General features: G+C 34.0%; 1 pseudogene; it reads right to left on the bottom strand.

Annotated features, from left to right (window-relative positions):
• Positions 1 to 64: 64 nt before the first annotated feature.
• Positions 65 to 25,023, bottom strand: LOC134300187 (zinc finger protein 585A-like; annotated as a pseudogene).
• Between the last annotated feature and the right edge of the window lie 2,324 nt (positions 25,024 to 27,347).

Here is a 27,347-nt window from a genome sequence, read left to right as displayed (position 1 = left end):
AAGAGAAATCTGAGTCATCAGATCATTTACATTTATAAAATACAACAACACAATAATTCTTTATTAGAAATAAAAACAACACGTTCAGTTCCACGAGGGGCAGAAAAGTTCTGAGTTACTTTCCCACCACAGTCAGCAGGATAAATCATCAATCCATCTAAAGTTACTACATCACTCACCCAAACCCAGAGACCCTCACTCACTTACCCTGGATAGAGCATCAGGTCATTTTTTCCTCCACTGTGAATGCGCTGATGTTTTTTGAGACAACTTTGTCTGTTAAAGCTCTTCCCACACTGTGAGCACTAATATGGTTTGTCTCCAGTGTGAATGTGCTGGTGTTTTTTAAGATTACTCTGTGTAATAAAAGTCTTTCCACACTGTGAGCACTGATACGGTTTCACTCCAGTGTGAATGCGCTGGTGTACTGTGAGACTACCCTGTTGATTAAAACTCTTTCCACACTGTAAACACTGATACAGTTTCTCTCTGGTGTGAATGCACTGGTGTATTTTGAGATCACCCTGTGAAGTAAAACTCTTCCCACACTGTGAGCACTAATACGGTTTCTCTCCAGTGTGAATGCACTGGTGTATTTTGAAATTACTCTGTTTACTAAAACTCCTTCCACACTCAGGGCACTGATACGGTTTCTCTCCAGTGTGAATGCGCTGGTGGGTTTTGAGATGACTCTGTTGATTAAAACTTTTTCCACACTGTGAGCACTGATACGGTTTCTCTCCAGTGTGAATGCGCTGGTGGGTTTTGAGATGACTCTGTTGATTAAAACTCTTTCCACACTGTAAACACTGATACAGTTTCTCTCTGGTGTGAATGCGCTGGTGTATTTTGAGATCACCCTGTGTAGTAAAACTCTTCCCACACTGTGAGCACTGATATGGTTTCTCTCCAGTGTGAATGCGCTGGTGGGTTTTGAGATGACTCTGTTGATTAAAACTTTTTCCACACTGTGAGCACTGATACGGTTTCTCTCCAGTGTGAATGCGCTGGTGGGTTTTGAGATTACTCTGTTGATTAAAACTCTTTCCACACTGTAAACACTGATACAGTTTCTCTCTGGTGTGAATGCGCTGGTGTATTTTGAGATCACCCTGTGTAGTAAAACTCTTCCCACACTGTGAGCACTGATATGGTTTCTCTCCAGTGTGAATGCGCTGGTGGGTTTTGAGATGACTCTGTTGATTAAAACTCTTTCCACACTGTAAACACTGATATGGTTTCTCTCCAGTGTGAATGCGCTGGTGGGTTTTGAGATTATTCTGTTGATTAAAACTCTTTCCACACTGCAAACACTGATACGGTTTCTCTCCAGTGTGAATGCGCTGGTGTTCTTTGAGATGACTCTGTGTAGTAAAACTTTTCCCACACTGTGAGCACTGATACGACTTCTCTCCAGTGTGAATGCGCTGATGGGTTTTGAGATTATTCTGTTGATTAAAACTCTTTCCACACTGCAAACACTGATACGGTTTCTCTCCAGAGTGAATGCGCTGGTGTTCTTTGAGATGACTCTGTGTAGTAAAACTTTTCCCACACTGTGAGCACTGATACGACTTCTCTCCAGTGTGAATGCGCTGATGGGTTTTGAGATGACTCTGTTGATTAAAAATTTTTCCACACTGTGAGCACTGATACGGTTTCTCTCCAGTGTGAATGCGCTGATGGGTTTTGAGATGACACTGTTGATTAAAACTTTTTCCACACTGTGAGCACTGATACGGTTTCTCTCCAGTGTGAATGCGCTGATGGGTTTTGAGATGACTCTGTTGATTAAAACTCTTCCCACACTGTGAGCACTGATACGACTTCTCTCCAGTGTGAATGCGCTGGTGTTCTTTGAGACCACTCAGGAACCTGAAGCTCTTCCCACACTGTGAGCAGACGTTTCCTTCTTCCTGTGTGGGACTGAGAGAGGTGTTAATGCTGACAGTACCAGAGGACGTTTGCTGATTACTGGAGCTTCTGGTGGGTGTCAGATCCTCATGTTCAGTCTTAATCTTCACCAGCGCATCATCATATTTATCATGGTTGCAGCTCTTGATGTGATTGTGGAGGTGATTTTGGGTTGTAGAGGAACGTGGACACGAGGAGCAGGAGAAATCCTTGTTCAGTTCTGAAGCAGAAAATAATCAAATACATTTATAACATTATAAATAATCAAATACATTTATAACATTATAAATAATAAAATACATTTATAACATTATAAATAATAAAATACATTTATAACATTATAAATAATAAAATACATTTATAACATTATAAATAATAAACTACATTTATAACATTATAAATAATAAAATACATTTATAACATTATAAATAATAAACTACATTTATAACATTATAAATAATAAAATACATTTATAACATTATAAATAATAAAATACATTTATAACATTATAAATAATAAAATACATTTATAACATTATAAATAATAAACTACATTTATAACATTATAAATAATAAAATACATTTATAACATTATAAATAATAAAATACATTTATAACATTATAAATATTAAAATACATTTATAACATTATAAATAATAAAATACATTTATAACATTATAAATAATAAAATACATTTATAACATTATAAATAATAAAATACATTTATAACATTATAAATAATAAACTACATTTATAACATTATAAATAATAAAATACATTTATAACATTATAAATAATAAACTACATTTATAACATTATAAATAATAAAATACATTTATAACATTATAAATAATAAAATACATTTATAACATTATAAATAATAAAATACATTTATAACATTATAAATATTAAAATACATTTATAACATTATAAATAATAAAATACATTTATAACATTATAAATAATAAAATACATTTATAACATTATAAATAATAAAATACATTTATAACATTATAAATAATAAAATGCATTAATAACATTATAAATAATAAAATACATTTATAACATTATAAATAATAAAATACATTTATAACATTATAAATAATAAACTACATTTATAACATTATAAATAATAAAATACATTTATAACATTATAAATAATAAAATACATTTATAACATTATAAATAATAAAATACATTTATAACATTATAAATATTAAACAACATTTATAACATTATAAATAATAAAATACATTTATAACATTATAAATAATAAAATACATTTATAACATTATAAATAATAAAATACATTTATAACATTATAAATAATAAAATACATTTATAACATTATAAATAATAAACTACATTTATAACATTATAAATAATAAAATACATTTATAACATTATAAATAATAAAATACATTTATAACATGATAAATAATAAAATACATTTATAACATTATAAATAATAAAATGCATTAATAACATTATAAATAATAAAATACATTTATAACATTATAAATAATAAAATGCATTAATAACATTATAAATATAAAATACATTTATAACATTATAAATAATAAATACATTTATAACATTATAAATAATTAAATACATTTATAACATTATAAATAATAAAATACATTTATAACATTATAAATAATAAAATACATTTATAACATTATCAATAATAACATACATTTATAACATTATAAATAATAAAATACATTTATAACATTATAAATAATAAAATACATTTATAACATTATAAATAATAAAAAAACATTTATAATATTATGAATAATAAATACATTTATAACATTATAAATAATAAACTACATTTATAACATTATAAATAATAAAATACATTTATAACATTATAAATAATAAAATACATTTATAACATTATAAATAATAAACTACATTTATAACATTATAAATAATAAAATACATTTATAACATTATAAATAATAAAATACATTTATAACATTATAAATAATAAAATACATTTATAACATTATAAATAATAAAATGCATTTATAACATTATAAATAATAAAATGCATTTATAACATTATGAATAATAAATACATTTATAACATTATAAATAATAAAATGCATTTATAACATTATAAATAATAAAATACATTTATAACATTATGAATAATAAATACATTTATAACATTATAAATAATAAACTACATTTATAACATTATAAATAATAAAATACATTTATAACATTATAAATAATAAAATACATTTATAACATTATAAATAATAAAATACATTTATAACATTATAAATAATAAAATACATTTATAACATTATAAATAATAAAATACATTTATAACATTATAAATAATAAAATACATTTATAACATTATAAATAATAAAATACATTTATAACATTATAAATAATAAAACACATTTATAACATTATGAATAATAAATACATTTATAACATTATAAATAATAAAAAAAACATTTATAACATTATGAATAATAAATACATTTATAACATTATAAATAATAAACTACATTTATAACATTATAAATAATAAAATACATTTATAACATTATAAATAATAAAATACATTTATAACATTATAAATAATAAATACATTTATAACATTATAAATAATAAATACATTTATAACATTATAAATAATAAAATACATTTATAACATTATAAATAATAAAATACATTTATAACATTATAAATAATAAAATACATTTATAACATTATAAATAATAAAATACATTTATAACATTATAAATAATAAAATACATTTATAACATTAAAAATAATAAATACATTTATAAGATTATAAATAATAAAATACATTTATAACATTATAAATAATAAAATACATAAACAACATTATAAATAATGAAATACATTTATAACATTATAAATAAAAAAAATACATGAATAACATTATAAATAATAAAATATATAAATAACATTATAAATAATAAACTACATTTATAACATTATAAATAATAAAACACATTTATAACATTATAAATAATAAATACATTTATAACATTATAAATAATAAAATACATTTATAACATTATAAATAATAAATACATTTATAACATTATAAATAATAAAATACATTTATAACATTATAAATAATAAAATACATTTATAACATTATAAATAATAAAATACATTTATAACATTATAAATAATAAAACACATTTATAACATTATGAATAATAAATACATTTATAACATTATAAATAATAAAACACATTTATAACATTATGAATAATAAATACATTTATAACATTATAAATAATAAATACATTTATAACATTATAAATAATAAAATACATTTATAACATTATAAATAATAAAATAAATTTATAACATTATAAATAATAAAATACATTTATAACATTATAAATAATAAAATACATTTATAACATTATAAATAATAAAATACATAAACAACATTATAAATAATAAAATACATTTATAACATTATAAATAAAAAAAATACATGAATAACATTATAAATAATAAAATATATAAATAACATTATGAATAATAAATACATTTATAACATTATAAATAATAAAAAACATTAATGACATTATAAATAATAAAATACATTTATGAAATTATAAATAATAAAATACATTTATAACATTATAAATAATAAAATACATTTATAACATTATAAATAATAAAATACATTTATGAAATTATAAATAATAAAATACATTTATAACATAATAAATAATAAAATACATTTATAACATTATAAATAATAAAATACATAAATAACATTATAAATAATAAAATACATAAAAAACATTATAAATAATAAAATACATTTATAACATTATAAATAATAAACTACATTTATAACATTATAAATAATAAAAAAACATTTATAACATTATGAATAATAAATACATTTATAACATTATAAATAATAAACTACATTTATAACATTATAAATAATAAAAAAACATTTATAACATTATGAATAATAAATACATTTATAACATTATAAATAATAAACTACATTTATAACATTATAAATAATAAAATACATTTATAACATTATAAATAATAAAATACATTTATAACATTATAAATAATAAATACATTTATAACATTATAAATAATAAATACATTTATAACATTATAAATAATAAAATACATTTATAACATTATAAATAATAAAATACATTTATAACATTATAAATAATAAAATACATTTATAACATTATAAATAATAAAATACATTTATAACATTATAAATAATAAATACATTTATAACATTATAAATAATAAATACATTTATAAGATTATAAATAATAAAATACATTTATAACATTATAAATAATAAAATACATAAACAACATTATAAATAATAAAATACATTTATAACATTATAAATAAAAAAAATACATGAATAACATTATAAATAATAAAATATATAAATAACATTATAAATAATAAACTTCATTTATAACATTATAAATAATAAAACACATTTATAACATTATAAATAATAAATACATTTATAACATTATAAATAATAAAATACATTTATAACATTATAAATAATAAAATACATTTATAACATTATAAATAATAAAATACATTTAGAACATTATAAATAATAAAATACATAAATAACATTATAAATAATAAAATACATAAAAAACATTATAAATAATAAAATACATTTATAACATTATAAATAATAAAATACATTTATAACATTATAAATAATAAAATACATTTATAACATTATAAATAATAAAATGCATTCATAACATTATAAATAATAAATACATTTATATCATTATAAATAATAAAATACATTTATAACATTATAAATAATAAACTACATTTATAACATTATAAATAATGAAATACATTTATAACATTATAAATAATAAAATACATTTATAACATTATAAATAATAAACTACATTTATAACATTATAAATAATAAAATACATTTATAACATTATAAAGAATAAAATACATTTATAACATTATAAAGAATAAAATACATTTATAACATTATAAATAATAAATACATTTATAACATTATGAATAATAAAATACATTTATAAGATTATAAATAATAAAATACATTTATAACATTATAAATAATAAAATACATTTATAACATTATAAATAATAAAATGCATTCATAACATTATAAATAATAAAATACATTTATAACATTATAAATAATAAAATACATTTATAACATTATAAATAATAAAATACATTTATAACATTATAAATAATAAAATACATTTATAACATTATAAATAATAAAATACATTTATAACATTATAAATAATAAATACATTTATAACATTATAAATAATAAACTACATTTATAACATTATAAATAATAAACTACATTTATAACATTATAAATAATAAACTACATTTATAACATTATAAAGAATAAACTACATTTATAACATTATAAATAATAAAATACATTTATAACATTATAAATAATAAAATACATTTATAACATTATAAATAATAAAATACATTTATAACATTATAAATAATAAAATACATTTATAACATTATAAATAATAAAATACATTTATAACATTATAAATAATAAAATACATTTATAACATTATAAATAATAAAATACATTTATAACATTATAAATAATAAAGATTGTTAGTAAATGTTAAACTGAGATCCGATACTAAAGTCCTGTAACGTGATTCATCCTGCATTCATCATTTTCTGCTCATATAAAGTGTTATTTGTCCAGTAGGAGTCCATCTTCTCCACCTCCTCTTCCTGAATGAAAACAGCGACGGGGGGGCTTCTGTTCCTCTGGAAATCTACCACAATCTCTTTGGTCTAACTGATGTTGAGCTTCAGGAGCTTCAGGTGATTTTACCTGCACTGTGTGGTGAAGCTCTTGATCAGTCCTCTGTGCTCCTCCTCACTGTCCCTGCTGATGCATCCAATAATAGAGGCATCATCAGAAAACTTCTGGAGGTGGCAGGAACCAGAGTGGAAGGGGAAGTCTGAGGTGTGCAGGTGCATCTCCAGCAGGTTCTCTTTCGATAGGCAGACACTAAACCCTGCTTCTCCAAGAATATGTGTGTCGAACCAGTGGCTTGTAGATGGCCACAAGATGTATGAGGTTATGCTCAGAATCCCTGAGTAGGGGATGGACAGAGGAACCATAAGCCTGACGTAAAAGAGGTCCAGCATCTTCTTCACATACTGTTTACAGTTGGTCAGGACAGGAGAGAGGGAGACATGGTTAAAATAAAAGACCTCACTAGCGCTCATTGCTGCAGCCAATGGGGGGTGTAAACAACAGCAAGGCGTATCGTAACTCCTGCGGTAGATAGTGCGGTCTCAAACCTTCCACCAGCAGACTTTTTAGACTTTAGTCTAAAGACTTGTGACTTGACTCGGACTCTAGTCTAAAGACTCGTGACTTGATTCGGACTCTAGTCTAAAGACTCGTGACTTGACTCGGACTCTAGTCTAAAGACTCGTGACTTGACTCGGACTCTAGTCTAAAGACTCGTGACTTGACTCGGACTCTAGTCTAAAGACTCGTGACTTGACTCGGACTCTAGTCTAAAGACTCGTGACTTGACTTGGATTCATATTTTGTGACTTGTGAACATCTCTGGTTCAGTTAGACAATCCAGTACATTCTAATGCAGCCATGTTTCCATGAAGCGCAGTAGGCTACATTCCCTCTGGACCTGCTGGTTGTTCACCATCCACCTTGTTAGCGAGAGACCTCACATTTTCCTAATGACCCTAAGAAGGTAAGGTTTGATATTTTTGTCCTTCTCAGTCCTCTGCTGTAGCTTCACTCCAGCTCTTTTTTCGTAGCGAGGCTGTTTTCATATCTCTGAAGGTTTGTGAGCAGAGGTTTGTTGCTCGTTGTGTAAAACCATAAATCCAGACAGTGAAAAAACTAGACAACAATAATAAAGTAGAAGAAAACTGCTGCAACGAGCTGCTCTGAGGTGTGTTTGTAGTGCAGGATTTTGTTCTGGTGTTGTTTATCTTCTGGCACGCATAGAGGACGTATCTGACAGAGGTTCTCAATCCAGAGAGGGGTTGGTGGTGGTGGTGAGATTAGTGATAGACACAAATTAATCTTTAAAAAACTGTCAAATAAAAGTTGTCATATCTTACTGAGTTCATCTTCATCTTCAGCTTCTTCCTTCTTCACAGGCTTCATCTGGAAACCTCCACACTGTTGGTCCTCTGAGAAGAGCAGCTCCACAGAAGGGACGAGTTCCGCCGGGATTAAAGTTACTTCACCTGAAATTCATCAATATGAGAAGAAGAAACTCAACAACTGGAGAAGGTTCGGTTTTCAGTTTAAATCCAGACTGGAGTGTATCAGCACAGGACAGTACGGTACAGTACAGGTTCTAATCCCACTATCCACTTTCTCCACACTGTATCACACTGTACTTTACTTTACTGTACCACACTTTATTGTACCATACTGTACTTTACTGTACTGTACCACACTGTACCACACTGTACTGTACTTTACTTTACTGTACTGTACCACACTGTAGTGTACCATGATGTACTGTACTACACTGTACTGTACCACACTTTACTGTACCACACTTTACTGTACCATACTGTACTTTACTGTACTGTACCATACTGTACTGTACCACACTGTACTGTACCTTACTGTACTGTACCACACTGTACTGTACCACACTGTACTGTACCTCACTGTACTGTACCACACTGTACTGTACCATACTGTACTGTACCACACTGTCTGGTGGAAAAGTGGCATCATGCTCCATATTTACTTACAAAAGAAATCATCCTCCTCCTCCTCCTTTTTTATTAGTTTCTTCTGGAATCCTTCATGTTGTAGATCCACAGGGGCGACGTGTTCCTCTTCTGCTGACTGCATTATTACAGATCTAATAAACAGATGGATAGATGGATGTATTTTATTCCTCAATAAAGGGTAATTCAGGAAAAGTCTTTCAGACTGTTTTAACTGCCTGTTGTTTAAGCTGTTAGGCTGTAAACAGGGTGAAAATGTTCAAACTATTGTGGCGCCGGGCAGCATCAGGCGGAAAAGATCTCTAATAGAACTTCTTAAAGCTTGAAGTCTGTAGCTAAATGAATTAAGATCGTTAAACAGCACGTTCTGTATCTGTGTAAGCGTTGTTGTTCTGTCACTCAGTGAACAAAGCTTCATGTGTTGGTCTTCTGATGGTTTCACACAGCACTACATTAAAAACAAACTTCTGCTATAAAAACTGTTATGATACAAACACTGTTCCTCTCGTCCTAAAACTTATAAAGGTTTAAAGAATTTTACAGGATTTTACTGTTCACTGGTCAAATAATTGAGAAAATCGTCTTCAAGCAACTCACTGCCTTTTTCTCTTTAAATACCAGGGTCTTCAAAATGTTTCCACACTTATTTAAACTATTTATTAAGAATTTCAAAAACAAACTCCCAAACTCCATCACATTTCTACACAGTTTAGGGCATAGCCACTGATGCGCCACTGCTTTCACATCATTATCAAAGTAAAATCTTCTTCCCCTTAAAGCTTCTTTGAGCCTCCAAAAAGGAGGAAATCAGATGGAGCTAAATCAGGACTATCAGACACGAGTGATTTCGAGTTTGGGGGACGTGGAGTTACAAGGTTCCACTGTATATCATTGGATCTAAGGTTGTGAGGGATACGTTCTCTAGCCTGCTGCTAAACCTTAATGCCCTCTCTGTGACTCCGTGCTCGACAAAATTGGATGACATAATAGATCCGGACTGCTCCTTTGATGTTTTTTAAGCTATTGTTTTAATTATTTCTTGGTTTTAAACCTTAATTATATATTCGTAATAATTTGGAAAGCACCTTAAACAACTGCAGTGTATGAAAAGTGCTACATAAATAAACTTGCCCTGCCTTGTAAATGAAAGAGGTGTCGCAGTGACAAAACTGGATGTTGATACCTGCCACCTAGGAGTCAAATCCTGTTAAAGATAGATTCAGATTCTTTATTGATCCTTTGCAGGAAATTTCTTTGTTATAGCAGCTCACATCAGACAACAGACAACAACAACTTCTTGTATACATACAACATTAACTTACAGTGTAAAACAAGCGATAAGAATAAAAATGTACAGTATGGTACTATATACATGTAAACTTTTTATGGTGTAGGCATAGCATACAAAATTAGTATTTATTGAGGTATGTAACCATTGGTTTAATGGTGCATGCATAGCATACAGAAGTAGGTATTTCTTATAAGTGATTTATTTGGATTATTATGAATTGTTAAACAGTCTGATTGCAGTTATAAGAAAAGATTTTCTGTAGCGTTCAGTCCTGCATTTAGGAGGAATCAGTCTGTGACTGAAGGTGCTCTGTCGAAACACCTCCAGGGTGTGAAGTGGGTGTGAATTGTTTTTGATAATCGAGTTAAGCTTTGTGAGCATTCTTAACTCTGCTACCTGCTGAACTGAGTCCTGTTCGGACCCCACTATGGAGCTGGCCTTTTTGATCTGTTTGTTTATTCGGTTTGTGTCCATTGTTCTAGCACTCTCACCCCAGCAAACCACTCCAAAGAAAAGAGCACTGACCACCACAGACTGATAAAAGGTGCACAAAAGGGGCCTGCTGACGTTAAAAGATTTCAGCCTTCTTAAAGGCGCATGAAAAATGGAATAACATAATCCTCACAGTAGCGTCCACACTGTCCAGATGAGCATGAGCCCTCTGTAACATGTAGATGAGATTGTTGGTAGGCGAACTGTAGAGGATCCATGTGTTCCTTCACTCTGGGTCTGATGTAAGCAAGGACCAGTCTCTCTAGCGACTTCACAACATGTGATGTAAAGTAAGGGCGACAGGCCTGTAGTCGATGGGGTTTGTTGGGTGACTCTTTTTGGGAACGGGAACCAAGCAGGAAGTTTTCCACAGAGGGGGGATCCTCTGTAGACGCAAGCTCAGGTTGAAAAGGTGTGTGAAAATGCCACAAAGCTGACTGGAACAAATCCTCAACAGCCTGGGGCAGATTCCGTCAGGTCCAGCTGCTTTTCCCTGCCTAAGTCGATCCAGTTCCCTTTTTACTTGATATGGTTTAAGTGTTAACGGTGTGGTTACTGATGACAAGGTGGCATTGTGTGCAACAGGTAGAAGGCATTGTGAGGTAGATTGTTCAAATCTGTTAAAGAACAAATTCAGGTCCTCAGCCATGTCACCATCAATCAGTCCTCCTCCCTTCTGTTCCAAACCAGTGATCTTTCTCATGCCATTCCAGATCTGACGCACTCCTTCCTGTTGTAACTGCTGTTCTACTCTCTGTTTGTAGGCTTGTTTCCCCTCCTTAATCTCCAACTTCAGTTGTTTTTTAAGTATCTTTGCCTTTTCATGGTCGCCCTCCTTGAAAGCCTTTTTCTTTTGATTTATCAGGGATTTCATGTTGCTAGTAATCCATGGTTTGTTGTTTGGGAAGCATCAAATTTTTTTGCTGGGTATGTTGCTGTCAACACAGAACTTGATGTAATCAGTCACACAATCAGTCTGTGAGTCCCTCAATATCCTCCCCATATGACTCACAGAAAACATCCCAGTCAGTGAGTTCCAAACAGTCCTGCAGAGATTCGTTTGCTTCATTGGACCAGCATTTTATGGTTTTGGTAGTGATTGGCAGTCTTTTTATAACCGGGGTGTAGGTGGGAGACAGGTAAACCAGGTTATGATCCGATCCTCCAAGAGGGGGCAGTAAAGAAATGTTTTTTAAATTATTGGCCCTTTATAAATTCCCTGCAATATTTTTGTTCTGGATGATGATAGCTGGCAGGTACGTGCACAGATAGACCCCTAGTGGTGCTCAAGCACCTGCCCTTTTGCCCTAGATGAGAAAAGTGCCCTTTCTGCTGGAACCCATTTTTTTTTCTACATTCATCAATATTTAAAAATAAAAAATTACCCTCTCTGTCATCAATTCCTTAAAGTGTTTTGATATCGGACGGGCATTTATTTCAGTTCTTGTGAGAATTCTGCCCCGATCTGATCCCCGCCCTGCCCCTCCTCCCTCCTCCTCCTCCGGTTACACTCATGCAGTGCTGAGCGCCAGGCCAAACCGCTGCTACACACTTCTCCTCTGACCTGCAGCATCAGACAGACAGGTAATGACAGTGTTTCATACAAAGAGCATCCATGCATAACGCTTAGCCTACACGTTCTGTACTCATGAGTCATGAAAAACAAAGCCTTGTCCAGCTGTTTACTGATGTTTGTTATGTTTAATGAAGGGGGAGGGGGACAAACTGCAGCAGACAGACAGAGAATTTAAAGACAGTTTTACAGTTTTACAAATTAGACAAGTTCACTTGTTTTGTTTCATTTAGGTTAAATGTATTTATTTAAAGAAAAATTCAAATGAAACCGCTGATCAAACGCCAACTTCAGCTCACGTGTTAGAGAGCGTCATCAAACTAACAGAAAAACGTAGGAAGCATTTACTCTGCACTTATTACAGAGAAATAAATCCATTCAAATCTTTTAATATATTGATGGAATCATGTCAAACTATTTTTTATAAACACATATTAATGTTCCTCACAACATACAAACCTTGTTTTATAGATAATGTCTTTATTTTTATTTTTTTATTTTTATTTAGAGTTAAGATCAATAAATCCATAATATTTTTATATTGGAGACAAATAAATCTATTAAACTCTAATATAATTTATTATAATAATGTCAAACTATTTTTAATATACACTTATTAATGTTCCTCACAACCTCCAAACTTGGTGAGGTAAATTGATGCTAGTAATGGTATATTATTAGTGTAATGCTTCAACTCAGAAAACAGTAAAATGATGTATACTGTGTTCTCCCTTTTATGGAGATTCAGTAAGTCACTCTTGATTATTATGCACAACATTGAGTTATCTAATTTACACATTTTGCAGCATAATGCCAAGAAAAAAAGGTTACAAAAGCAGAAAGAAAAAGAACTACAGCAGCAGCTCAGGGTAGCAGCTCTCTTTTATCCTGGATTAGGTAAATCTAGCAGTAAAGCAAATGAGGGAGATGTATCAGTATCAGTTGTTTGGTTATTAAAAATCGTGCACAATATGGCCTTGTTTTTACCTGTTTTTCATTTATTTATGCAATTTGATCATTTGAATTATTTGATTAGATGTGTATTGATTGTGTTAACAAAATAAATATGTAAGTTAAATATCCTACTGTGTTTTTTATTAATAATTCTGGCGATGGGTGCCCCTTTTTTTGGCTTGAGCACCTGCCCCCAAAAATGTCTGTGCACATGCCTGATAGCTGGTGATGATCCTCATACCATTCTAAAACTTTTCACCATGTTTTACTGCAGGTTCAGCTTTGTCTAGTAGCTGGCCCTTGTTTTTAACTCTGCCTTCACCCTTTCTGAACTAAACGCAGGCTTTTATGTATTAAAATAGCATTAAGGTCTTTTAAAATCCATGTTTTGTTACAAGGTGAACGGTGCACTTTCTTTGTGGAGATGCTGCTCACTTTTGGTGGTGAGAAGTACAGATCATAAAGCAAGGAGTACCACAAGGTACTGGTCTAGTCATCGAAAGGTCAGTGGTTCTAACTCCACCTGTGCTAGACTGTCACTGTTGGCCAGGTGATTAAAACAATATTGCTTGGTTATATTCAGACTTCATTTTAAGATGCTTTGGATAAATGCATCTAATTATTGTCATAAATATAAACAGAGCTAAGCAAATGAATCATCTCCGACAATTTGATTCACTTTGCTGGACCGGTTCAAACGAATCGGTTCACCAGTACTGAATCATGTGTGATCCCAACAGTAAGCAGAGCAGTTTGTGTGTTTAAATGAGAAGGTTACTTGAAAGCAACTTAAAGCTCCTCAAATCCTCACAGTGATATTTCGTTGTGATCTCCAGATGTAGTATAATTAATGAGAATGTAATAAATAAATACATATTTTACTTTCAGGTGATTCACTGTGGTACAGACTCACACAAGGTGCTGCAGCTTCTTCTTTGTTTAGTGTCTGGGAGTGAAGTAACTGAGGTAAGAGGCATCACCGCCACCTGCTGTACTGGAGAACCCATAGATCAGGATGGCCAATCTGTACCAAGTACCAATAAGATTAAGAAAAGCATTTAATGTTGCTGGTTAGTGGGAAGTAAGGCCTGTCCGTGGGTCCCTGAATCCAGACCTAAAAAGTGTCTAAAAGTGTAATTTTGTTGTAGATAAAAATATGTGATTTTTTTACTTTTATGACACAAGCTGTTTGCACCGATTGCTGATCATTTGACAAGCGTGTTTGTAAATTTTGTAGTTCACATATTTTTAAGTTTAATGTGTGTGCTTAGAAGTCAAACGAGTGCTTAATATTTAAAACGCCAAGAAAGGCTTAAAACAAACGAACAGGTTTAGGAGCTGAGGGACTCTGAGGCTCATAGTTATTTATTGATTAGGTTTTTAATGTCATGTTTTACACTTTGATAACATGTATCACAAGACAGCTAATGAGGTTACAAGAATCATCAGTTCAAGTTCAAGTTGATTGGGTAAAAATATCCCAGCTCCTAAACTAGACAAAATAAAAATTAATATTTTTTTTTTTTTTTAAGTACTAGCGATTTCTGAATCGTGGCTAACGCCTGTAATTCCTGACTCTTTTCTTTCAATAGAAAATCACAAATTATATCGTAAAGACTGTAGTGATAAAACTGGAGGTGGAGTTGCTTTTTATGTAAATCAGAATGATGCGTATTCAATAATACAAACAGAAACTCTGACTGAGACGCTGCAACTGGTTGTACATTTTACAAACCAATATGCAATTACAGTTATTGTTACTTACAAACCCCCCTAATGTCAGTACTAGTATGTATTTACTGCAGCTTACTGACCTTTTAAAATAATTGAAAACAAAAGAACTGGTTATAATGGGGGATATAAACTTGGACTGGAGTGATAGTTCATCAAAATCACTAAAAACTGTTGCATTAATATTTGGGTCACAACAATTAATGAAAGAGCCAACTAGAATCAGTAGTTCTCATAAATCAGTTCTTGACCTTATATTTACAAATCAGCCCTCTAACTGTTCTTCTTCTGGAGTAATACATACAGCTATATCGGATCATTCACCTGTTTATGCTGTTCGGAAACAAGTAAAAATTCTTCAAAGTCATGTTTATCGATTTATTACAAAACTACCAAAATCTAAACTGTCACAATTTAATGCGGAAATTGGAAATAATGACTGGAGTAAGGAAACACTTTCTGAAAATCCAGAGCAAATATCAGCCCAGTTTCATAGTAGATTGGAGGAAAGTTCCATTTCGGCAGAACAGGCTACCTTGGATAAATAATGAAATTCTACAATTACTGAAACAGAAGGCAAACTCTCTAAAACATACAGATGATTTAAAACACTAGAGAGTAAAACTCATTTTAATAAATGCACTGCTGAACTACGGAAGGCAAAGATAAACTACTTTAAAGAACAAAGTTTGCAAAGTGCCTCTAAACCTAAAACATGGAACACACTTAAAATAATTACTGGTGAATATAGCACGAAAAATAAGACTCATTTTCATATTTCGTTGGAGGGTGTCATTATTACAGATTCTGAAAAGATTGCAACTTCTTTTAATGAGTACTTTCTTACATCTGTTAAAGAGCTAGCATCTAATTTTGATTCCTTATCTCATTTTTCTCCTTCATTTTCTTCTTTATCTCCTTAATTTACTTTTTCAGAGATTACACAGAATGAGTTATCTGAGATTTTAAATTCTCTGAAAAAGTCTAATTCTTGTGATATATATGGTTTAAATACAGATTTCTTTAAGGTTCATGCAAATTGTTTTATTCCATTATTCCATCATCTGATTAATCTCTGTATCAGGCTTTCTATTTTTCCTTCAGTCTGGAAAACTGCTTTAATTACTCCGACTTTTAAATCTGAGGATCCAACTCGTTTCAGACTATAGACCTAAATCCATTCTTCCAGTAATGTCTAAAGTATTAGAAAAAACTCTTTATAATCAGTTAAGCCATTATCTTGAAAATAATAATCTTCTCAGTGATTTTTGGTATGGATTTCGTTCTACTCGATCAACCATGTCTGCATTATTATTTTTTATATACTTATTTCTCTTAATAAAGGACAGATTACTGGAGCTGTCTTTATAGATTTTCATAAAGCCTTTGATACAGTGAATCATCAGATTTTGTTAAATACACTTTAGTCTTTTAATTTTTCTTCTGAGGTGATATTGATGCTCTCCTCTTACATGATCACGTAACATCTTCTGCTATAGCATGTAGTCTGGGAGTTCCCCAGGGCAGCATTTTGGGTCCATCACTTTTTCTTTTATACATCAATGATCTTCCTAAAATCTGTAGACATTTAAATTGTCTTTTGTATGCTGATGACTCAGTGATCTTTCTTTCTGGTCCAAATGCAGATGAAATAAATTCAAAACTTTCCATTGACCTTCAATCTCTTCATAAATGGTTAGAATTGAATAATTTAACTATAAATATGAAGAAAACGGAATGTATGTATTTTCATTCTTCTAGGAAATCTATAATCGTATCAGAGCCCGTTTGTTACACACACCAGGTATTAATGATTACAAAATCATATAAATATTTAGGAGTTTATTTGGATTCACATCTTACATTTCTAAATCATATCCAGAATTTAACAAAACAACTAAATAAGAAATTATATGTATATAAGAAAATTAAATCATTTCTTACACATAATGTTTTTTATATATACTTACATGCAGTGATTTCGTATTGTTTACCTGTTTGGTCCCTTACTACTAAGGAAATTATCGAACCTATAATAGAGCTTACAAAATTCATACTAATCTGCCCCTTTGGACTCATCACTGTGCTGCTCTTACACATTCGAAGGCACTGACTTTTCAGAATTATGTAAACACTCAAGCTATGAGATTTTAAGATTCAACATTCAGCAATTCTTCTTCATCATTAATTGATTTATTTCCAAGGTGTAACCAAAGGCAAGAACATATCACTAGATCGGTTTCAAATGTACTTATCCCAGTTCCAGCTTACAAAAACAATTATGGCTACAGATCATTCCTTCATACATACACCAAAGTCTGGAATGAGATTCCATATAATATAAGAATGAGTACTGTACATCTAGTGGACATTTTAAACAAGTTTATAAACAATATCTCATGGAAAGTTATATTTGTAATCATTGATTCTAAGTTTGTAATGTAAATTACCCCCCCATTTGTTGTGTGTTTTTAATGTTTTTGTTGTCATTGTGTATGCTCTGGTGTTTACGTTTGTTATGTGTTTCTTTTTGTGCTGCAGAACAGGATTCTGCTGTAAAGCAGTTTTTAACTGAGCCAGGCCAGTTTAAATGTGGCATATTCTGATGTTGCTTAAAATTTTCCTGTATAAATAAAGAAAGAAATGTCTCATACACACACACAATCTATTTGTTATGACTAACTCATAAATGTTATAATTTTTATTGTTATTATTTGCACTGTTTATATTATTTTTGCACCTGTAACTGTTTTGTATATGTTTGTTCTTATTGTTATTTTTATTATTTCTCTGTAACTTGCTTTGGCAATACGAATGTCCTTATTTGTATGCCAATAAAGCTTCTTTTGAGTTTGAGTTAGTGTTAGATTTACTCCATTCAGTGATCAACACAAACACTGTATACACGGAGGCTTAAAAAAAGACAAAATGTTGTGCTGAAAAATAAAATAGCAAAAATGTGTGTAAAGTGAACTGGGCTGATGCATTACCACTTGCCTTGATGAGCCTGAAAATGCAAACTAGCTCCAATCCTCACTTGATGTTAACTGGATGCCCTGTTCCAACACCATGGTTAAGAGAACCCAACAGATAATCCATCACTTGCACAGCTTGAGAATGAACTGAAACTCATTTATTCATTCTTACAAACTCACTCACTTTCATACACCTGCTCATTCACACACACTTTTATACAGAGCAACTCTTTCCACACTGTGAGCACTGATACGGTTTCTACCCAGTGTGAATGCGCTGGTGGGTTTTAAGATTACTCTGTTGATTAAAACTCTTCCCACACTGTGAGCACTGGTACGGTTTCTCTCCAGTGTGAATGCGCTGGTGTACTTTCAAATCGCTCTGTCCATTGAAACTCCTACCACACTGTGAGCACTGATACGGTTTCTCTCCAGTGTGAATGCGCTGGTGTACTTTGAGATGACACTGATGATTAAAACTCTTCCCACAGTGTAAGCATTGATACGGTTTCTCTCCAGTGTGAATGCGCTGGTGTTCTCTGAGAGTGCTCTGTTTATTAAAACTCTTACCACACTCTGAGCACTGATACGGTCTCTCTCCGGTGTGAATGCGCTGGTGTATTTTGAGATCACTCTGTCCATTAAAACTCTTCCCACACTGTAAACACTGATACGGTCTCTCTCCAGTGTGAATGCGCTGGTGTATTTTGAGATGATTCTGATGATTAAAAGTCTTCCCACACTGTGAGCACTGATAGGGTTTCTTTCCTGTGTGAATGCGCTGGTGGACATTGAGATAACCCTGTGTATTAAAACTCTTCCCACACTGTGTGCACTGATACGGTTTCTCTCCACTGTGAATGCGCTGGTGTATCCTGAGATGACTCAGATGATTAAAACTCTTCTCACACTGTGAGCACTGATATGGTTTCTCTCCAGTGTGAGTGCGCTGGTGTTCTTTAAGATTACTCATTTGAGTAAAACTCCTCCCACACTCTAAACACTGATGAGGTTTCTCTCCGGTGTGAATGCGCTGGTGTTCTTTGAGACCACTCAGGTACCTGAAGCTCTTCCCACACTGTGAGCAGACGTTTCCTTCTTCCTGTGTGGGACTGAGAGAGGTGTTAATGCTGACAGTACCAGAGGACGTTTGCTGATTACTGGAGCTTCTGGTGGGCGTCAGATCCTCATGTTCAGTCTTAATCTTCACCAGCGCATCATCATATTTATCATGGTTGCAGCTCTTGATGTGATTGTGGAGGTGATTTTGGGTTGTAGAGGAATGTGGACACGAGGAGCAGGAGAAATCCTTGTTCAGTTCTGAAGCAGAAAATAATCAAATACATTTATAACATTATAAATAATAAAATACATTTATAACATTATAAATAATAAAGATTTAATACATTGCAACATCTAAAGACCTTCAGGCTAAGCTGGAGACATCTGGAGATTATGTCAAAGTCCTGCTTCTGTAGCATCTCTGTGAGTCGTGATGGACTTTTCAAAGTGCTTGCCAAAATTAGATGCCCTCAGAAGCTGCTTGACATAATTCGCTCATTTCACACCGGGATGAAGGGAGTTAACCAACTCAACGGATCATCTTCAGCTCCTTTTGCCATAAAGAGAGGAGTCAAGCAGGGATGTGTGCTCGCCCCCATCCTCTTCTGAATCTACACGCCTTTAGATCATCAACTGATGGAATCTACCTCCACACAAGAGCTGATGGCAAACTACAATCTGTCCAGACTGAGAGCAAAGACCAAGAGGCGGGAGGTTTTAATCAGAGACATGCAGATGCCTGGGCAGCCCATAAAGAAGACTCTCCAGAACCTGATGAACTGTTTCTCCAAAGCTTGTGAAGATTTAAGACTGACAATCAGCATAAAGAAAACTAAACTCGTGGCTCAACGGTGACAAATGATCTCTCAATGTACCCCGAAACCAGCAGGCGGATTGGCCGAGCCTCATCAACATTTATCAGGCTCTCAAGGCGTGTGAGGAACAACAACAGGTTGACTATTCAAACCAAGATATCTGTCTACAGAGCATGTGTCCTCAGCACCATCCTGTCTCCTGTAGTGAGGCATGGACTCTATACTCAAGGCAAGAAAAGCAGCTCAGTGCCTTTCACGTGCGACACCTGAAGCAGATCCTTGTAGTGGGATCGAATCCCAAATCCACACCCCTTCTGCGTCAACGCCGTATTCGATGGCTGGGACGTGTTCGTAGGATGCAGGATGGCAGGATCCCCAAGGTCCTTTCATATGGTGAACTGTCAACTGGCAAGAGAACTCTAGGTCGCCCCCAACTTCGTTTTAAAGATGCTTGCAAACGAGACACAAAGGCCCGAACATCAACACGAACATCAACAGTTGGGAAGAACTTGCCCTGGATCGCTCTTGTTGGAGGTGTGAGCTAAACCACAGACTAAAAAGTGGTGAAGAGAAGCTCCAGCTGATGGCAGAAGAGAAAAGGAAGGAAAGGTCAAGGGAGAAAAACATTCAGTCCAACTGCTGTGGCAAGGCCTGCCACTCCCGCATAGGCCTGCAAAGCCACACCAGGAGATGTTCAAGTCTGATCTGGGAGTCATCAAGAGAGATGACCAGGTCCTGGGTTGGAGATTGATCTCCAGGAATAAGCAACAGCTCTGTCTTGCTGGGATTGAGTTTTAGATGATGGGCTGACATCCATTGTGAGATATCTCGCAGACATGCTGAGATGCGAGCTGAGACTTGTGTGTCTGAAGGAGGACATGACAGAACGAGCTGAGTGTCTTCTGCATAGGAGTGGTAAGAGAAGCCATGGGAGGTTATGACCTTACCCAGAGAGCGGGTGTAGATAGAGAAGCATGAGGAGGCTATTCTACCCTGGGTCTCCATGGAGAGATGGTGGTAGCATCACTAGTGATTCAATTTCTACAGCATTAACTAGGTCACAAAAAAGTCGTACCAAGTTCATGTGTATCTTCAGGTTCTTCCTTCTTCACAGGCTTCATCTGGAAACCTCCACACTGTTGGTCCTCTGGGGCGAGATGTTCCTCAGAGAGGACGAGTTCCACAGGGATTATGGTTCCTTCACCTGAAATTCCATCAATATGAGAGGAAGAAACTCAACAACTGAAGAAAATGTACGGTACAGTACAGGTTCTAATCCCACTATCCACATTCTCTTATTATTTCTACTGATTAGTGACTCCAATACTAACCACACTGTACTGTACCACACTGTACTGTACCTCACTGTACTGTACCATACTGTACTGTACCATACTGTACCATACTGTACTGTACCATACTGTACTGTACCATTCTGTACTGTACCTCACTGTACTGTACCATACTGTACTGTACCATACTGTACTGTACCTCACTGTACTGTACCATACTGTACTGTACCATACTGTACTGTACCATACTGTACTGTACCACACTGTACTGTACCATACTGTACTGCACCATACTGTACTGTACCATACTGTACTGTACCACACTGTACTGTACCATTCTGTACTGTACCATACTGTACTGTACCATACTGTACTGCACCATACTGTACTGTACCATACTGTACTGTACCACACTGTACTGTACCATTCTGTACTGTACCATACTGTACTGTACCATACTGTACTGTACCATACTGTACTGTACCACACTGTACTGTACCATACTGTACTGTACCATACTGTACTGTACCTCACTGTACTGTACCATACTGTACTGTACCATACTGTACTGTACCTCACTGTACTGTACCATACTGTACTGTACCATACTGTACTGTACCTCACTGTACTGTACTATACTGTACTGTACCTCACTGTACTGTACTATACTGTACTATACTGTACTGTACCTCACTGTACTGTACTATACTGTACCCCACTGTACTGTACTATACTGTACTATACTGTACCTCACTGTACTGTACTGTACTATACTGTACCTCACTGTACTGTACTATACTGTACCTCACTGTACTGTACTATACTGTACCTCACTGTACTGTACCATACTGTACTGTACCTCACTGTACTGTACTACACTGTACTGTACCATACTGTACTGTACCTCACTGTACTGTACCATACTGTACTGTACCACACTGTACTGTACCACACTGTACTGTACCTCACTGTACTGTACCACACTGTACTGTACCATACTGTACCACACTGTACTGTACCATACTGTACTGTACCATACTGTACTGTACCATACTGTACCTCACTGTACTGTACCTCACTGTACTGTACCATACTGTACTGTACCTCACTGTACTGTACTATACCTCACTGTACTGTACCTCACTGTACTGTACCACACTGTACCTCACTGTACTGTACCATACTGTACTGTACTTCACTGTACTGTACCACACTGCACCATACTGTACTGTACCTCACTGTACTGTACTATACCACACTGTACTGTACCTCACTGTACTGTACCATACTGTACCACACTGTACTGTACCACACTGTACTGTACCTTACTGTACTATACCACACTTTACTGTACCATACTGTACTATACTGTACTGTACCATACTGTACCACACTGTACTGTACCACACTGTACTGTACCATACTGTACCACACTGTACTGTACCATACTGTACCATACTGTACTGTACCATACTGTACTGTACTTCACTGTACTGTACCACACTGTACCATACTGTACTGTACCATACTGTACTGTACCTCACTGTACTGTACTATACCACACTGTACTGTACCTCACTGTACTGTACCATACTGTACCTCACTGTACTGTACCTTACCGTACTATACCACACTGTACTGTACCATAATGTACTGTACCATACTGTACTGTACCATACTGTACTGTACCATACTGTACTGTACCACACTGTCTGGTGGAAAAGTGGCATCATGCTCCACATTTACTTACAGAAGAAATCATCATCATCATCCTCGTTCTTCATTATTTTATTTTGGAATTCTTCATGTTGTAGATCTACAGGGGTGACGTGTCCCTCCTCTGCTGACTGCATTATTACAGATCTAATAGACAGACAAACAGACAGATAGATGTATTTTATTTACTTTAAAATCTGCTGTGAGAATATGAACACCCGCCCACTTGCTACGCCCGTTTCTTTGCTCCATTCACTTCCATTCATTTTTTGAAAGTTTGAGATATCAACGCCGTTCCAACTCTAAACTGTACAGCCCGTTGATGACACCCCGACTTGGATACAGCATTGGGATACACACAGCTGCTGCAGCAGATGATCTGAGCACAGTATCCGACCCTAAATTAAGAAACACCCTGACGAGGTACAGCACACGACCTGGCCGTGGAGACGGGGCGACACACCCGGTCCTGGCTGCCCCGGGAGGAGAGGTCGTGTCAGCACTGCACTCTCAGTACAGTAGAGACGGAGCTGCACTTCCTCACCCGGTGTACCAAGTACCACCACGTCCGCTCCCAATTCTTCCCTAAATTTAATAACATCATCCCCAACTTCACCTCCCTCCCAGACCCCGACAAACTGCCCCACCTACTGGGGGAGCACAGAGAGAGCTGCACACTAGCAGCACTCTATACTCACACCTGCCACCAGGTGAGGGACAGTGGGTGACCATGTCTCATACACACACACACACACACACACACACACACACACACACACACACACACACACACACACACACATTTTATTTGCACTTTATTTTTATATAATATTTCCTAAATATGTAACCAAGCTTTGGCAATACGAATGTCCATATATTGACATGCCAAAAAAGCTTCTTTTGAGTTTAAGTTGAGTATTCAGTCATGGTTGTAAGTTGCTTTTGAACAAAAGCATCCAGTAAATTTCATAAATGTAAACATAAATAACTGTTAATAAATAAGTGTTTCTATAAAACTGTAAAAACAACCTGTAAACAAAGCTTAAAGATTTTGTTTCTATTAAACTGTTAGATTTAATAATGAAGAAACTCTGAATCGGTTCCGATCAATTGATTCACTTTGTTAAGTCAGTTCAAATGAATCGGTTCATCAGTACTGAATCATGTCAGATGCTAACAGCGGAGTTTGTTTGTTTAAATAAGAAAAGACTTCAAGCTCCTCAAATCCTCACAGTGATGTTTTATTATGAGCTCTAGTTTTATTATTAATTAAAATGTAAATAATAATTAGTGTGTAACAAATGAATAAATCTATATTTTACTTACAGATGATTCACTTCAGTACAAACACACCCACCGCTGCAGCTTCTTCTTCTTGTTGTTGTTTGGATTGAGGTGGCTGATCTACAATGTTCAGGTTCATTAGCGCCTCTACTGGACTGCAGTGTGAGTCCTGATTTAAACACCTCATTTATTCATTATTTATAATTTATTTTATTTAATTAATTACACTGAATCAAATTAACCAATGTTGTATTTCCTAAATAGTCCCAATACCTCTATAAACTACCCCGTCATTCATACTGCACATCTCACCGCTATCCTCATACATACACTGATCAGCTGTAACATTAAAACCACCTCACTGTCCATGTTATCAGCTCCACTTACCATATAGAAGCACTTTGTAGTTCTACAATTACTGACTGTAGTCCATCTGTTTCTCTACATGCGTTGTTAGCCCCCTTTCATGCTGTTCTTCAATGGTCAGGACCCCCACAGAGCAGGTATTATTTAGGTGGTGGATCATTCTCAGCACTGCAGTGACACTGACATGGTGGTGGTGTGTTAGTGTGTGTTGTGCTGGTATGAGTGGATCAGACACAGCAGCGCTGCTGGAGGTTTTAAACACATCAGTGTCACTGCTGGACTGAGAATAGTCCACCAACCAAAAACATCCAGCCGACAGCACCCAGTGGGCAGCGTCCTGTGACCACTGATGAACGTCTAGAAGATGAGCGACTCAAACAGCATTAATAGATGAGCGATCGTCTCTGACTTTACATCTACAAGGTGGACCGACTAGGTAGGAGTGTCTAATAGAGTGGACAGTGAGTGGACACGGTGTTTAAAAACTCCAGCAGCGCTGCTGTGTCTGATCCACTCATACCAGCACAACACACACTAACACACCACCACCATGTCAGTGTCACTGCAGTGCTGAGAATGATCCACCACCTAAATAATACCTGCTCTGTGGGGGTCCTGTGGGGGTCCTGACCATTGAAGAACAGGGTGAAAGGGGGTAACAAAGCATGTAGAGAATTCCTCATACACCCCATCATAAGCTTTCTCTAGATCTACTGTACAAACACACACTGCAACTCGTTCTGGCCTTTTACATTCTTCTCCATCATCATTACCAAGGTAGATATTGAATCTGTGGTGCTCTCTGCTGGTATGAAACCATATTGCTGCTCGTAAATCCTCAGCTCTTCTCTAACTCTAGCTTTAACTACTCTTCTCCAGATCTTCATGCAGTGCTGGATCGACCGTAATGCCTCTGCAGTTGCTGCAGCTATCTTCTCCACTCCTCATGAACTCTCCTTACATTCCAAAGGTTTATCACTGTGTTAAACAAACCCATTCAAAAGTCCACTGCCCTCACTTGCTCGCTGCTAATCCGAGGCACTCCTGATCTTAATTTCTTAATTTAACAGCAAAATACTCCTTCCACCCTTTCCAGGTGTTCTATCCAGTCAGAAGAACCAGTGCAGAATTATGGGGATGGTGTAAGAATTCATTTCTAAAAGACATTGTAGGTTCTTTACAATAAAGAGGAGACTGCTCATCTAATTTACATTTTCAGCATTTAGCAGATGCTTTTTTCCAAAATGACTTACACAATGAGCTGAACATGATGAGCAATTGAGGGTTAAGGGCCTTGCTCAGGGGACCCAACAGTGGCAACTTTGTGGTGGCAGGGCTTGAACCGGCAACCTTCTGTTTACTAGACCAGTACCTTAACCACTGAGCTACCACTGGTTTTACTCAGTACTGTTTAGTATCTTAGACAGGGGTTGATGCATCCTACTGCTGCAAAGAAGACTGACTGGTAAAACATAGCCAACATTTTGTTGCACACATTAAAGGACCTGAGCTTCCTCAGAAAGTAAAGTCTGCTCATCTCCTTCCTGTACACAGCCTCCGTGTTAGCCCTCCAGTCTGTTACTAATCCAGACACCCAAGTATTTATAAGTGTCCACTAGTTCTACATTCTGATCCATGATGGTAACAGGTCCACTTGTGGTCCTATTCCTCCTGACGTTCACTAACATCTCCTTAGTTTTGGATGACGTCAACGAAGCCGCTCACAAGGTCTCTGGACTCATCCTGCTGTCCATCCCTGATACACCCGACCACTGCACAGTCATCAGAAAAGGTCTGGAGGTGGCAGAGGTCTGACCTGTACTGCACAGTTCCCAGTGGTGCTCCAATGTAGTACCATGTACCAACCCCTCCTGGTCGTTAGCAGCAGTAGAAGCAGAAACATAATTTAGTGATTGAGTTTGAACTCTGTATTTAATTGAATCAGATCAGTAGTTTAATATTAAATCAGCACCTTTTACAATCAGTAATGGTCCCACAATCACTTACATCAGCTTGTAGTGAAACAGCACAGAAAGCATTTTATTTATTTCAGCCACAACTACAG

The sequence above is a fragment of the Trichomycterus rosablanca genome, chromosome 2, assembly GCF_030014385.1.
Source record: "Trichomycterus rosablanca isolate fTriRos1 chromosome 2, fTriRos1.hap1, whole genome shotgun sequence".
NCBI classification, from domain to species: domain Eukaryota; kingdom Metazoa; phylum Chordata; class Actinopteri; order Siluriformes; family Trichomycteridae; genus Trichomycterus; species Trichomycterus rosablanca.
The sequence above is the reverse complement of the archived record's forward strand: the minus strand, read 5'-3'. Positions and strand labels throughout refer to the sequence as shown.